This window comes from Pinus tabuliformis, chromosome 8, assembly GCF_031772625.1.
Source record: "Pinus tabuliformis cultivar Carrire ecotype Pingquan chromosome 8, CPIR1, whole genome shotgun sequence".
NCBI lineage: Eukaryota > Viridiplantae > Streptophyta > Pinopsida > Pinales > Pinaceae > Pinus > Pinus tabuliformis.
Window position 1 is genome coordinate 1,629,625,707 of NC_142294.1, and position 7,010 is coordinate 1,629,632,716.

Genomic DNA, 7,010 nt, shown 5'->3' on the forward strand with positions numbered 1-7,010 from the left:
ATCTGTATTCTGACTGAGAAAGAGAGAGGAGATTGTGTGAGAGCGAAGAGGGAATTACAGTGGATTTGTTGTAGGTTGTATCTCTTCAATTTGTTGGATAATATAAAAGGCAAGACTAGTTGTTTCTCCATGGACGTAGCCCAAATTGGGTGAACCACGAATATCTGTGTCTCTCTTATTTTATGTGTTTTTTGTGTTTCTATTTATGCAATATATTTTATGTGTTCCATTGCTCTGTAATATATAATTTTCTAACAGACACCCAATTCATCTTCAAGGCTGCTCAATGACAACTTTGGATCCCCTAGAAAATGTACGTGTAATTTCCCCATCATTTCTTGTGACACACAATTCATGGTCAGGTTATGGATCTTGCTCTCTTCACACGCCAGTTATGGAGGCTATATTAATATAATATACCCTTCCTGTTTCACAATAATTCAAGCTAAGCTCCTCTGCCTACATTGAAGACACAATTGAGGTTTCAATTAGGGCTTCAACATTCATAACAATGACAAAATTCGAGAATTTCCTGACAACTATGACATAGAAATTGGGAGAGCTCGATTTCATGACGGAACTGTGTAACGAATTCCGTCTTCTTAGAATAACTCAGTTGGTTCTGACAACTTTGGAGAACTTGAAGAGGAATTCAACTCTATTAGGGTTGGATTCCTTGACAAAGTTAGAGTTGCGGGAAATGATGGAGGAAGGGGATTTAGATGGTGAAGGGGCTTTGAATGAACATGAATTAAGCATTTTGATGATCAAATTGAGCCCTTCGTTTATGGATGAGGCCTATAAATGGTTGAACAATGCCCTAGCAAATGATTTGGAATAAATCTTAGATAAAAGATAATACATATATTTTCAGTTTCGACTATGGTTTTTTTTTGGGAGGGTAATGACCTAATGACTAAGAAAGATTCCACACATCCAGTGTTGACCATGGGTGGAGTGAAAACTCCCTGGAGCCTCCTACTCCTTGAGCCTAATCAATACAAGTTAAGCATGTCAATTACGAGAATCAAACATGGGTAGTGAGGGAGTTAACAACTCACCTCGACCATTCAGTCTACCCTTACTTAACATTCTAGCTTTTGTTGAAAGTAAAATCAGGTCGTCATTAAAGTATCTGTAACAAATTTGGTTTAGCTATCTGGCTTCCAAGATATACAATTTTTTTTATCAAATTTGTTTGATTTATAAGCTAGAAGGATATAGAATAAATGTATCTAATTTGATTAATAAGCTTTGATTCATTTTTTAAAATGCATTTTATTGCCATAGTTTATTTTTTATTTTTACGTATACGAATTTTCATTATCCTTTAATAAATAAGGCATGAGACATTTGATAAAATTGGAACAATACATAGAAAATTAACATGACCCCTGTGCAAGGATGACACACACAAATCAAGAAAAGAAGGTAAAATGAAATTCAATTAAGATGTGTGAATTTTATTTATATTAATAACAGGATTATATTTTTATATAATAAATAAAATTAAAAAGAAAAATTATATTTTTGGTTATTTAAATATAAATACAAATTCAAAAATAAAAATATATTTATATTTATTAAAATGAAGATTTATATATATGTGAATTATAATTTAATTTAAATAAAAATATTATAAATGTAATATTCATATTAAAATATTATTATAATTGATGTATGTATTTTGAAAATAATTGAAATAATAGTTTTATTTATTTATATTATATAAATTTTGAGTTTTTTTAATAAAAAAATTGCACCTTTTACTCCAACATAAAATTGAAGTACAATTTAAAGGCTTATAAGGGTTAAAGGAAAAATATGTTATACAATTACATAATAGGATTGTTTAAATAAGTCAAGTCTTTAACCAAGCACAGTGAGATAACTTAATTTAGATAGTATATCTTGTGACATATAGTCACCAAAAAAAATCAATATAGGTTCTTATACCATCATTGCATCCAAAAATTTAAAAAGACATGAACCTCACAATCCTTAAATTCTTAGGTAATAAGCACACCTATGTGTGTTCAATTCCTTCTTGGATAGCGCATCCACCTGACCATTAAAATCTCAATATAAATATGTAAATAATTTGTGTTTAAGAGTCTTCATATATACATGTAGGATGTAATTTTTATGTGGAGATCCAACTAGTACCACCTCATCAAGGATATAAAATCCTTCATTATGAATGTGCACAAGGAAAAGTCAAGATTTCAATGGTAAGTGCCAATCAAACTAAGAAATTAATCATTTATGGAAAGAAGAATGTTTTACTACTTTTAAGAGAAAATAACTCTAGTGACGAGTCGGTAAAGGAAAATGCATCCTTGGAAGGGTGCACTAAGGAACAAAGACAACAACTGGAATAATTGTCATAGTAAAATAGCAGAGTGTTATAGGAGCCTAAAGGGATACCACCCAAGAGGGAAGTGGAGCACAAGATCCGATTATTGTCAGATTCTCCATTTCTAAACATTGGACTATACAAATAGTCCACTTTGGGAGCAAATGAAGTAGTAATTGTAGCAACTGTTGGATCAGGGTGTTACTCAACCAAGTACCTCACCATGTGGGTCACCCATCATACTTTTTCCAAAGAAGGATGGGATTTGGTGAATGTGCATTGATTATAGGGCATTAAACAATCAAGAATAGGTATCCCTTGGTTAGGATAGATGATCTATTAGATTAGTTGCAAGAAGAAAAATACTTCACCAAACTAGATTTAAAATCAAGGTATCATTAGGTTCCAGTGAAAGAAGAAGATACCTGAAAGACTACCTTCAAAACCATACATTTTTGTATGAGTGGTTAGTCATGCCATTTGTCTATGTAATGAACTAGCTACATTCATGAGATTAATGAATGGTGTATCACCCCCTTATCTAGATTCATTTGTTATTGTTTTATAGGATGATATACCAGTTTTCAATGCTACATGATAGGAGCACATCTCACACTTGTTGCAGGTTCTAAAAACTTTCAAGAATCACTAACTGTTGCAAAATCTCAAGAAATGTGAGTTTACAGAACATTATTTGGTGTATTTAGGCTATTTGATTGGTGGAGGGGAGATCAAGATAGATATTGCCAAGATGGAGACCATCATGAAGTGGCTAGTGCCTATGAATATTTTTGAGGTTAGGAGTTTCATTGGGGAAGCACAATACTTAAGGAAATTCATAGCATCATTGTCAATAATTGCTACACCACTCCATGCCATAACAACTAGTGGCAAGATTTTCCAATGGGGGAAAGGTTAGCGTAAGGCCTTTAAAGAGTTGAAAGAGAAAATTAGTCAAACAACAGTTCTAGCATTACTGAACTTGACTGACAAAGTTCAAAGTAGAGACAAATTTGACTCACAATGCTATGTCAGCAATCTAAAGTGTTTCATGTGACATTTCTCAACTACCTTGCCTACAACAAGAAGCTCTATACCCTAGTTAAAGTTGTAAAAAAGTGGAAACAATATATTATGGTAAAAGAGATAGTCATTCACATAAATCAACAGCTATTACAATACCTACAAGCCCAGAGTAAGTTACAATAGACTAGACAATACAAGTGGATGGGATTCATAGAACAATTTAATTTAATGATTAAGTACAAGAAGCGAAACTCAAACAAATTGGATTACATGCTTTCAAGGACACCAACATAAAAAATAATAGGTTTGGGATCTTTGATGCACATGGCGAATTGCACCCATGATGCATACAGAGAGGCATATATAGAGTATAAGGACTTCAGGGAGGTGTATCAACAGCTATAGGGCTAGATTCATGTGGAAAATCGTGATAGCATAGTTGATTGTCATCTCCATATAACATGTTCATCTACATGATATACATGCTACGTGTTCTTAAATGTGAGTGACTGAAACTAATTAGAGAGGCTCACACCTTCAAGGTTATAGGGAATTTTGGTGTTTGGAATATAGTTCCCAATTTTCATAGGTATGTGTATTGATCTATGATGCAAGAAGATGCAACTAGGTTCATTATAGGATGAATACTTTGTTGTACGAACAAGCCTATAAATAGGAAAAAATTTCTATATCATCCCTTACTTGTACCCACTCCTCCATGAGAAACCATTTCCATGGACTTTGTAGGAGGTTTACCATCAACCAAGAAGGGACATGACTACTTGTTCGTGGCAGTTAATAGTTTCAACAAGATGTGCATTCTCATGCCCTATGAAAATACCATGAGGGGGGAATAAATAGCAATGTTGTTCTCTAAACAAGTCCAAGTGCACTTTGGGATACCAATCAACATCATTTGAGATAGGGACACTAGGATTTTTAGTGCATTTTGGAATACATTGTGGGAGAAGATGGACATGAAATTAAAGAGATATACAACATTCCATCCACAAATAGATGGGAAAACAGAAGTAGTCAATATGAATTTGGAATAGATTTTGATGGATTATAATCAAAAGCATCTGAAGACATGGGATGAAAATTTGCTCTATATACAACACTCCTACAATAGAGCAGTCCACGCTTTAACTAGTAAGTCACCATTTGAGATTTGTTTTAGATGTTTTCCACCTTCACCTTTGGATGTAGCATATGGATGACAAAGAGGACTAAGGGAGGTTCTCACAATTGGCTTCTTTAAAAAAGGAAAAAATTGTTGAGAAAAATAGGCAGATACATTTGCAAGTACAAGAGGCACTAAATAAGTCACGGGAAATTTACAAGGTCATGCATGATCAACAAAAAATGGAGAATTCATTCAGAGTGGGAGATAGACTATGGTTACAATTGAACAAGGAGAGGCTACAGGGTCCTGGGAAGAAAATCAAGGCTCTATGATATGGTCCTTTCGAGATAATAGAAAAGGTGGAAGATAATGCCTGTAAACTTAATCTAGCCCCATACATGCACATTTACTTAGTGGTGAATGTCGAAAATATCAAACTCTATGGTCCTTCTATGTTGGATCAGGAAGAGGAGAAGGTCCTATCTTCCATAAAGGAATTAGCTCTAGACGCTTTAGTAGAGTTGATATAGCATACAATTTTGTAGAAGAGTTCCAAAACTACAAGACAACAACAACATGATATTTGCCAAATCGGGTTAAAGGGACATATTCCACGCAAGGCTAGATGGTACTCTAGGGAAAGGTAGAGGAAAAATTTCCTCACCTCATTCAATAAATATTTTGGGGAACCAAAGGCTCCTAAAATTGCGGGGTATGGTCCAGATTAGATCACTATATGATTTGCATCCTTTTGGATGCTTTTACGGTGCAAAAATTAAAGGGATCAACTTAGAAGAGTAGTTTTATTGGCAACACCTAGTTTGGAAAATTGGGGTATGAAACATTTGGGCACTAGTTTGAAGCCTTAAATGACATGGGGTAAAATTTTCTTGCTTAAGTATGGGACTTCATGGAGCTATTGTCACTCAAATTCCTTTCCAATGGTGTAAGAAAGACATCAATTAGAGTTTGGATGTAAAATTTATGCCTCTTGGGAGCTAACCTTGTTGTGATTGACCACCATAATTTGAGAAGATTCCACATTATCCCCCAGTATTCATGGAAAAGGTGTTAGTCATGTTGAGACTATTAAGAATACTTTAGAAGGGACAAATTTGTAACTCTAGTTGAGAGTTGAAGGAGTCAAACTTAACCCCTAGTTGGTTATCATGATGTGTTATAATTGGGTCACTATGAAGAAAAGGGGTTCCATTCTATTTGAGTGGATTTTGTTCCATAGTAGAGTAGATAAGAGAGAAAGAGAGAGTAGAACATCAGGGGTTTGTATCTATAGTAACCCATGGGCTACAGATTGTAGGTAACTACATATTGAGTGTCTTCTCCTTTGTACTTGCATAATTTCCAATCCAGATAAAAGAGAGTAAAAAAAACTCACCTTCAAGTTGGGTTTTCATTTGAAAGGGTTTCCTATGTGTTTCTATTTCATTATTCTCTATTTTCCATATTTTATCTATTGCACGAATAAACAACAAAATCAGTAATAATAGATCTAGAAACTAAAGGAATTAAACCTTCTTAGTATGGATTTTAGTTTATTTTAATAGATCTTTGTGATGAATTATCCAATGGAATATCCATGAAAGTTTACAAATCAATATGTATTAACGTGACTTGTAGGAAATATGAAGTATTCTACAAATCTATCAAGGGACACTTCATGGAAACAATATAGCTCTTAAGTTGATTTTTATAAGTATTCCATGGTAATGAGCATCATTGTGCATCTCATAATGCAAATATAATGAATCTTTTAGTTCAACAAAGGCAAAAGTAGATGTGCTTGAAGCGTAAGTATTTCAAGGAATTTGGTTTTTAATTTTTTAAGGACCCCTATCTACTATCTCAAACCATTATGTTTCCATTAACTCAAGACATGGTGACCCTAATGAAAAATAGTTTGTACACCAATCCAAAGAAGCTCTGGAAATGGAGCAACATACCACCTAACACTATATTGATGTACAAGAGGAAGTAGCCAATCAATTTTTTTCATTTACTTTATATATTTTTTGAGTAGCTTGTATTTTGGGTATTTTTTAATAATCACTATACTTTCATTAATAGTTTGACCATAGTAACTATAGGTGTGTTCAAACTTTGGTATATAGTATATCAAAACTACAAGTTTTATCTGAATCAAGATAGCAAATCTTATTGTGCTTTTTCCCAACCATTGTACTATAACATTTTAAAGCTATATCATAAATAAATAAAAACTTTATAATATAAAATTCAAGAATATGTATTCAGATATTGAAAACTCTTACAATTTTAAATTAACTAACAATGAAAATAAAATATTTGACAATGTAAAGGACTTTAATTTTTTTTTGATAAGATAAGTATCCATATTAAATTTCAATTAACCAAAATATTGTTTTCATTTTACCGGCTTTCTAATTATTTTCTCTCTATTGATTTGCTACAGGGGAAACCATACTAGTAACACATGTACATAACTTTTATACATATTACCAAATG

The 7,010-nt window shown here is 33.0% G+C and overlaps 1 non-coding gene across 1 annotated transcript; it reads left to right on the forward strand.

The window, feature by feature from the left end:
• Positions 1-1,341: 1,341 nt before the first annotated feature.
• Positions 1,342-1,440, forward strand: LOC149242329 (U6 spliceosomal RNA). Its single transcript, XR_016246821.1, has one exon. It is a non-coding gene; the product is annotated as a U6 spliceosomal RNA (small nuclear RNA).
• Positions 1,441-7,010: the final 5,570 nt, after the last annotated feature.